This window comes from Arachis duranensis, chromosome 3 (genome assembly GCF_000817695.3).
Source record: "Arachis duranensis cultivar V14167 chromosome 3, aradu.V14167.gnm2.J7QH, whole genome shotgun sequence".
Classification (NCBI taxonomy): Eukaryota; Viridiplantae; Streptophyta; class Magnoliopsida; order Fabales; family Fabaceae; genus Arachis; species Arachis duranensis.
This window is the reverse complement of record NC_029774.3, coordinates 82,620,530-82,629,563: the sequence shown is the minus strand read 5'-3', so window position 1 is coordinate 82,629,563 and position 9,034 is coordinate 82,620,530.

The following is a 9,034-nucleotide window of genomic DNA, read 5'->3' as shown; positions in this document are numbered from 1 at the left end:
ATCTCAATATCTCCTGAAACCCAATGAATTCCCCATTTCTGATCTACCACTTTCTCTTTACATTCTGCAATTAAATTCATGCAATCACCCCGATCCCTTTTTAATTTCAGCAATTTAGCTTCTCGCTCTTTAATTTATGCAATTTAAGATTCCACAATTTCCCAATTTTACATTCCGCAATTCTCATCTAAATCTTGATTCCGCTCAACTAGAACACACTTCTAATCCGAATTGCTCACTCAACCAATCCTTGTGGGATTCGACCTCACTCTATTGTGAGTTTTTACTTGACGATAACCGGTGCACTTGCCGGAAGGAATTTTTGCCGATCGTGCAATTTCCTAAAATCGTAGCATCATGTATGCATGCACATGCCTGTGTATGTGGGATGTCTAGATAGAGCCCAGATTCCGCTGATATAAGAAGTTAGTGTTAGTCTAGAATTTCACTAAATATAGATTCTCGTTGCAAGTATAGTCTAGACCAACAAACAATCCTCTCAATCAAAGTTTGATTTTCAAATACAAAACATAAACTGAGAGTAGTAAAACCTCGGGTCGTTCTCCCAAGGATGCAATCGATGTGTTACACTTTCGGTTGTGAGGACAGAGGGGTTTTGCAATCAAAGAACAAAAGATTAAAAGAACTAAGAAATCAAAGAACAAGGTAACAGTCAAAATTGGAATTAATGCAAGCAAAAAGGAAACAAGATCACAACTAGTGAAAATGCTAAGATATGTATAAAAGAGCCTTGACTTGGGAATGATGATCCAAGGAATCCCATCATTGCCATAACCACAACTATGGTAATTATCATGAGTTAATCTCGCTTACTTAACCCCAAACATCGAGTACTAAGTCAAGCAAACATAATTGACCTTAATCCATAAGTCCTAGCTAACTTATCAAACTAGTTGATAAAAAGCTAGCTTTAATGGAAACAAGAGTCAATTAACTCCCCAAGAATTACCACTAAATGTCGGACATTATGACTTTAGTATCCTAGGAACTCAAATCCCAAGCCAAGGTGTGAAAATCTACTCAAAATCCATAATTGGCATTTTCACAAACACCTTATGTGCATAGAAGTAAAACATGGAAAATTGCAAGGAAAAATAGAAAACTATAACCAACTATCAACAATATCAACAAGAGACAAGCGATCAAGCATAAAGAAAGCATAAGATATGAAATTCATTAATCAAAACTACAAGAAATTCAAAATTGCAAATATGAACAAGGTAACTTGAACCATAGGAAAGATAAAAGTAAATATACTAAAATTAAAGAGAAAATTGAGAGTACTTATAATTAAAGAAGCAAAATCCAAGATTAAAGCTTGCTATAAAATGCTACAATTAAAATTGATAAACCCTAAGAAAGCATTTTACTCTACACTACTCCTACTCCTAATTAACTATGCTAAAAAAATGTAAAATGAGGCCTCCTACTCTAATTGCCTTCATATGTGTTGATATCCCTTTCATATAACACTTCAATTCAGCCTTCAAGCCTTCCAAAATGGACCAAAAGCCCTCAGAAATCGCGTAGCACGTGTTTTATTAATAAAATCACGTGCAGGGTCCTATGCGTACGCACACTTGGCTGAATGTTCTTCCATGCGTACGCATAGGTAGTTGTGTGTATGCACAAATGCTAATTTCTTCTTGTGCACACGCATGCTTACTTGTGCACATGCACGCTTGGTTGTGCGCACGCACACTTGTCTATGTGTGCTTTTCCTTGTTTTCTTCAAGTTTTCTCCCATGTACATGCTTTCTTCCACTTTTGCCTAGCCAATCTTGCCTCAATGACCTGAAATCACTCAACAAACAAGTCATGGCATCGCATGGAATGAAAGTGGAATTAAATTGCTCAATGTAAGCACAAAATTGCATGTTTTCATATTTAGGATCAAATTAGGGACAAAACACAAAAGTATGCTATTTTGGTGCAAAAGTGTGAGTTTATGTTATGAAATCCATCCAAATCAAGCTAAAATATATAAAAAAATATGGACTCATAATCCGCGTCGCGTGTGTGTTTGCATACGCATGTTCTCCATAAGTGTTAAAAAGTTGTTAAGTCCTACAGAATTCAATTTTGCACACCAAACTTCTAACGTGCATAACTTTTTCATTAAAAATCATTTTTAGTCTATTCTTCAAATGGCGCGAACTTCACGAAGCCAATTTTCATTTGAAATAAGTTTAACAAAAATTGAGGGTTCGGAAGCCAAGTAATGACCCGCCAAAATTTGAATCAAAACTAAGTTCTTCAAATAAATACAAAACTCTATTTTTACCAAGCTTTCATTTCAAGACTAAAATTTTACACATCAAAATAACCCTAAATACATCCAACATAACTCCATATCCTTCCCATATCTTTTACAACCTACCATACCTCAATTTAGGCAACTTTATTCCAACCAAATCTCAATTTACACAAATAGAATTCATTAATTCATCAACATTCACAACTCACTTTCATTATTCTAATCAATCATCATCAAAATCATCATTCATTGATGATAAAGAATTATTGTTGGTCTAGGATTTTCTCTTATAGAAAAGAATTACTTCGTTGTAAGCATAGCTCCAAACCAACAAATAACTCTCACAATCAAATTTAAAATAATTTAGTTGTCACAAGTACAAATCCCAATAAGAATTAACCGAAGTATTTAAACCTTGGGTCGTCTCACAAGGAGTTGCAATGAAGTGATCAATTATTGGCTATGAAGGAACAAGGGGTTTTGATTGATAAAAGGGGCAAGAAAATAAATGGCAACAAAAGTAAAGCAAGCAACTAAATAAGACAATTAATAAAGAGAAATATTAATGACAAAGATTGAGAATATAGGTTTTCTATCCTAGTCACTAATAACAATAATTAACAAGAATTTGTCTTATCTAGTTAACTCTAGCATTGGAAGAAAGTACAAAGTTAACTTCACACAAGAAAAAGTCAAATAAGACTAGCTAATCTCAATCCAAAAGTCCTAATCCACTCACTAATTAAATTAGCAAGAGATTAGAGTCAATGAAAATAATATTAACTAAAAATTCTAGATCACCAGCATAGATTGGATGTTCATGACTTAAGATTGCCCAATTCCTCTTTCTAAGCCAAGAATGCTAAAAAAGCTACTCTAACATCTAACCAAGCATTTTGTCAAACACTTGGAGGCATAAAAGGAAAGCATAATAAATTGCAAGAATAATAAAATCTACCAACAACCAATTGCAAGATCAACAACTCAATTCAACAATATAAGAACATCAGATATCAAATTGCATTAAAAAGAAATCCAAATCCAACATGAGCATCTATAAAACTAAAGAGAGACATAAAAGGAAAATTAACACTACAAACTAAGAGAATTAAGATGTAGGAACAAGAAATTATAAAGGAAACAAGATGAGAACAAGAATTAAACCCTAGATCTAAGATGCAAAATAGCCTAAGAACCCTAATTCTAGAGAGAAGAGGGAGCTTCTCTCTCTAGAAACTAACCTACATGATGCTAATCCTACAACTAATTGCTCCCCCTTTGTCCAATCTTCAATTATGCATGAAATAGTCTCTAGAATCAGTTAGATTTGGGCCTGGGAAGCTCAAAAATTGCCCCCAGCGTTTTCACTTTAATGAAGTCACGTGCGAGCTGTGATGCGTACGCATGGGTCATGTGTACGCATCGCTTGGCAATTTACTTCCCACGCGTACGCATCATGTCACGCGTACACGTTGCCATGCGACTTCATCTCCACACGTGCGCATCTATCACGTGTGCGCGTCGATGCATGCACTCCAAATCCTTGTTTTTTCATGAGTTCTCCACCTTACATGCTTTTCTCTTCATTCCTTTGATCCATTCCTAGCCTTTTCAACCTGAATTCACTAACAAACACATCAAGGCATCTAGTGGAATCAAAGGTGAATTAAAACTAGCAAATTAAAGGCCTAAAAAGCATGTTTTTACACTTAAGCACAAATTAAGGGAGAATTACAAAACCATGCTATTTTATTAAATAAATGTGAGAAAAGATGATAAAATCCCCTAAATTAAGCACAAGATAAATCACAAAATTGGGGTTTATCAGTCATCAACCCATTTCAAGATAACTCAATATTTTCTTGCTTCAACCTATCTTATAGTCAGCCTACGTTTTCACGTGACATTATATATTATCTACGAGAAACCAAAACCATACCTTTTTCGATTTCTCCCTAATGTCGAAGCACATCAAATTTTTCTGTTCCACCAACGCCCAAGGCACCAAATGCTCACCAAACAGAAACTCAGCTTCCAAGACCCAATTTTCAAGCTTTCAACGCCACCAATTTGATCCCAACACATATAATTTAATCTTATACTAAATAATTTTACTCAAAATCAACTTATGGTTCATAGTTATTAATGATTCACAAGAGTTAAAGGTTTTTCTCCTTACTAACAGAAGTTTGGGACAAGACCCAGCAAGCCCATAAAACTAATTTAATCCTAAACACCAAAATTATATAATCTCTCAAAATCAAAACCTCAAATTTTCGAAATTAAGGAGAGAGTGGATGAGTGAGAAATTTTTAGGTTCTTACCAAATGGTTTGGTGGGTTTTGTAGAGGTCGATGCAGTGGTCGCGTGGCCGCAAACGGTGCGGCTATCAGAGCTCCAGATTGAGAAATATGTGAGATTGAATTTGGATCCAAGGGTTTGGAATGTTCCCCTTCTCTCCCAAGTGTTTCAGCATATTTCCTTTTGATTAGGGAAGAAGATATGCCGAACTTCTTCTTTATATGGTAGGCTATGGATTCGGTTCGACCGGTTTGACTCATTTGCCAGGTTTTGGGCTAAACGCTTTAAAATTAGTGTTAAAAATTCATATTTTAATTATTTCTACCTCTTTAAACTATAAAATTTTATTTTCTAATTTTTTAAATAATAAGTAATTATTAACTAATTATTTGTTAATTTTGCGAGTTCTACAGAAACAATTTTAGTACACGACGTTAATTTCAAAGACCATTTTAGAATTTAATTTAGTGGCAATGTCTTGTACCTTTTATGTTGAGGATGCTGCTCTAGTATAGCACTACTCTATTGTGGTCACATGGCTTTTTTGAATTTGGGTAATCATCAGTTCGTTCAACTTGAACTGTCGGTTTTCAATGAATTTTACTAATTCAAATACAAAAACAACCTATATGTCAATTCGAATTGGCAATTCAAATACTAAAACAACTAGATAACTGGTTTACCAATTTTTTGATGAACCACCCGATTCGGTCCAATTTTTATAATATTGCTTTTATATGTGTACAAAGATATGCTTCTTTCCTCTCTTAGCTATTTTTCTTTTTGCAAACAAAAAAACCATTAATGAAAAGTTCTTATTGATGAACATAGTATATAAATTAGTTTTTTCTGTTATAGGATTGTTGATCAGAAAATATTTTCGATCTAACTGAGTTGAATCGAAAAAGTGAAGTACAGTTTCTCGAGACACACGCGTGTGAGTATGAGGTTGAAAGTATTTGGCACTGATTGTATTTCGATTGTTTTATTGATCGAATAAGTTAAATCGAGTAGAAGACTTGATTCGAGAAATTGAGTAAGGTTTTCAAAAAAGCTGATCGAGTAGTTATTGGAAGCGGGAAAGTTCGTGGCTTCTATCACACGAGAAAAACATGGGGAATATCTATAATCACGCAATGGGAACGGTTACCAAGAGTGATTGTATTTCAAATTTGTAATTTTTTTTATTTAATTATAATTAATTGTAATTTAATTAACTATTATGCAAGATAGCCTATAAATACTGTGAAGTGTTAGGGAATAAAGGTTGGAACTTTTACTTAGAAAAAACACTCTAGCACTCTCACATCCCAGCAAATTCCCGAGTTTGCGATCGAGTTACATTTTCTGTAGGGTTCCTTCCATCTTCTTCTTTCTTTTAATTTATTTTACTATAAACTTAACATTTCAATTCATTTTATTTACCAAGTGTTCTTTACTTTCACTGATCAATTTATTCTTCTGCATTTAAATCTTTCATATTGAAGTTCTTTAATCCAATCGAAGGCATTTTATTGTTTTCTTTTAATTTTATTGCAAACCCTTTCATTTGCTATCTATTTAGCGTTCAAAAATTTATTTTCTAAGTCCTATTTATTGATTTACAGGTTTACTTTATTTTTATCTTTCAATATTTGTCTAATCGGAGACGTTTTGATGTACTTCTAGAAACTGGTACTCGCATAGAGGAGTAGGTTTCGCTCCCAGACCACTAGATATCGAACCACCATCGATTTGCTAAAAAATCGACAAAATAAATTGGCATGCCCGGTGGGATAGTTTTAAATCGAAGTGTGTCAAAATAAGTATTTTTCCAGTAATCTCTTAGTGTATGCGATTGTGAAGTGGAAAGATCATTCACATGGCTAATGAAGTATCAAATGTGAATGGTAGTTCATCCACCAATAATAGCATACCAGTATCTATGCAACAAGCCGATGTATCTTCACATTCAAAGAGTGCAATTGGAACTAAAAGTATAGCCATTACGACTGTTCAAACTAGAAATATTGGACGTAATATTCGTCCGTATGGTCCTGTACCACCATATCAACCTCCATTAACCGCTGGTTGGCCCTCTTATGGTCTTTCTACTGGTTATACCCCATCGGTGGGTGGTTTTATGCCGCCTATCCATTTTGGGAATGTAAATGGAGCGAATAATGTTCAAAACCCACAACATTCCGAATATTCTCGTGATTATCTTATGGGCTCCACTTCAAATGCTGCTAATTTGATGGCAGCATATCGACAACAAGTGGAAGAAAATCATCATGATCTGGTCAATTTACTGACTCAGCAATTGACTACAATTCTGAATCCTATGATGGCTGATCATGAATCGATGTTTGAGCGTCTTTCTAGGCAAGTCGAGAGGATTGCTCGAATCGTCGATTATGATGAAGGTGAAAGGCATAATGCCCGGGGAAATAACGAGGGCATGGAAAATATTTTTCAAAATAAAAATCATATTCTAAATCGAGAAAATCCCCGCGTGGTTCTTCGAGGTGAAAATGCTGATGATGTTTTAAATGGATTGCGTGGTGATCGCTATCACATCGCTGGTATTGTAGAAGAGGTACTGAATCGGGTTGGACTGAATGTTGGTTTTATGAATCAACCACATTTTGTATCTGCTTTTCCCGTTATTTGGTCGAGATCGGGAATCTAGCCAATGATGAAAATTTGAAAATGAAAATTTTCCCTTCATCATTGATAAACAATGCATTTACTTAGTTTTCGAATCTCGGACCAAATTCGATTACAACATGGAATCAGTTGGAAACTGCTTTTCATGCTCCGTTTTTTCGAGGAAAAATGAACGTAGCGATTACTGATCTAGTGGCTTTGAAACGTGAAGATGATGAAACTATTTATGATTATTTGATATGTTTCAAAAATGCTAGAAGTAGGTGCTATGTGAGATTACCTGAAAGTGAGATTGTGAAAATAGCAACTATGGGGTTAAGATTCTTTATGCACAGGAAATTGCTTAATATGCATATTCCTGATCTGGTTCATTTGGCTGAAAATGTTCGGTAGACCGAGCTTATGAAAAAGGAGAAAGAAAAATATAGAAATGAACAAAGGTCAAAGAGTAAACCGTTTACTCAAAAAGAAAAGGTTGCTTATGTAACCATGGAATCCTCAGAGGAGGAAGTTGATTTCGAAACAGAAGTCGATTTGGCTGAACTTAAGAAAGGTAATGTGTTCTTTATTAAAGAAACTTTCCAATAGTGAAAAGTCGAATGATTCAAAACCTAAGAGTGTGAAAAAGTATAGTTTTGATATCTCAAAATCCGATCAGATTTTTGATGTGTTGCTTAAAGATAAACAATTAGTTTTACCTAAGGGTAGAACTTTTACTTTCCGTAAAAGATTTAAAGGGAAATCCTTACTGTAAATTTTATCAAGCAACAAGTCATTCGACAACAGTTGTGTCCCTTTCAGGAATTTGATTCATGAATCAATCATGGAAGGACGATTGAAATTTGATGATGGCAAGAAGGAGATGAAGGTTGACATTGATCCCTTCGAAGTTGATGCTAGTCATGTTGAACCTTACTTGGGGGTGAACATGGTTGGCATGTCTTATGATTTCGATGTGGCTCTTGATGATTTTGAGTCATAGGTGAGATCTGTTTATCCCAGAATGGGAGATGGCTTGCTGGATTTCTTAGTTCAGCAGAAGATCAAAGATCGGGACGTATCTCTATGTCCTCAGTGCAGTGCTGTCTTCGACGCTGAGGGGACAACAATCTTTGAAAAAGAAAGAATGAAGAAGGAATTGGCTCATAGGAAAGAGCAAGCACGCCAGAGGCAGCCAATTCGACGTATGGAGGGTTCTAGTTCAAAGATCTCTCAGTGTGATGTAACTGCACCTTTAAGTCAATCTCAGGCCATAGGTGTTCAATGAATTAGAAATTGTCAAGAATTCCAAAGGCGTGATCATTTGTATCAATGCAATCCTCAGTGGGGGCATCAAGCACCGTCTCAAAATCAATATACTTTCTATCGAGGACATGCCAGGTGTTACCCGAGAGGAAGAGGTCGAAGAAGGAGTTTTATTCAAAGTAAAAAACTTCAAATAGAGACAGGTAAGGAGGCAAGCAAGAGGGCAACGCCCTCTGTGCATTCTCGAATTGTTTTTCCTTCTGATGGAGAGATTTATCCTAAAGAAATTCCGTCACCTATAAAGATGGAGAAAGGCAAAGCAGTTGGTCAACCTTCTAGAGTCAACAAAAATAAGGATGTCGACGTTGATGAGGAGTATTTCGATGAAGGGGATGATGACATGGTGGGGACAATCTCGATCATTCCAACTGAATATATTGGAGAATGTGAAAGTAATCTAGATGAAGATTATGATAAGGAAGATGAAGAAGCTTACTTGGTGCACGAAATTGTGATCATCAATGGCGCCATCAACATGGTACACTCAATTGCAATCTCAAC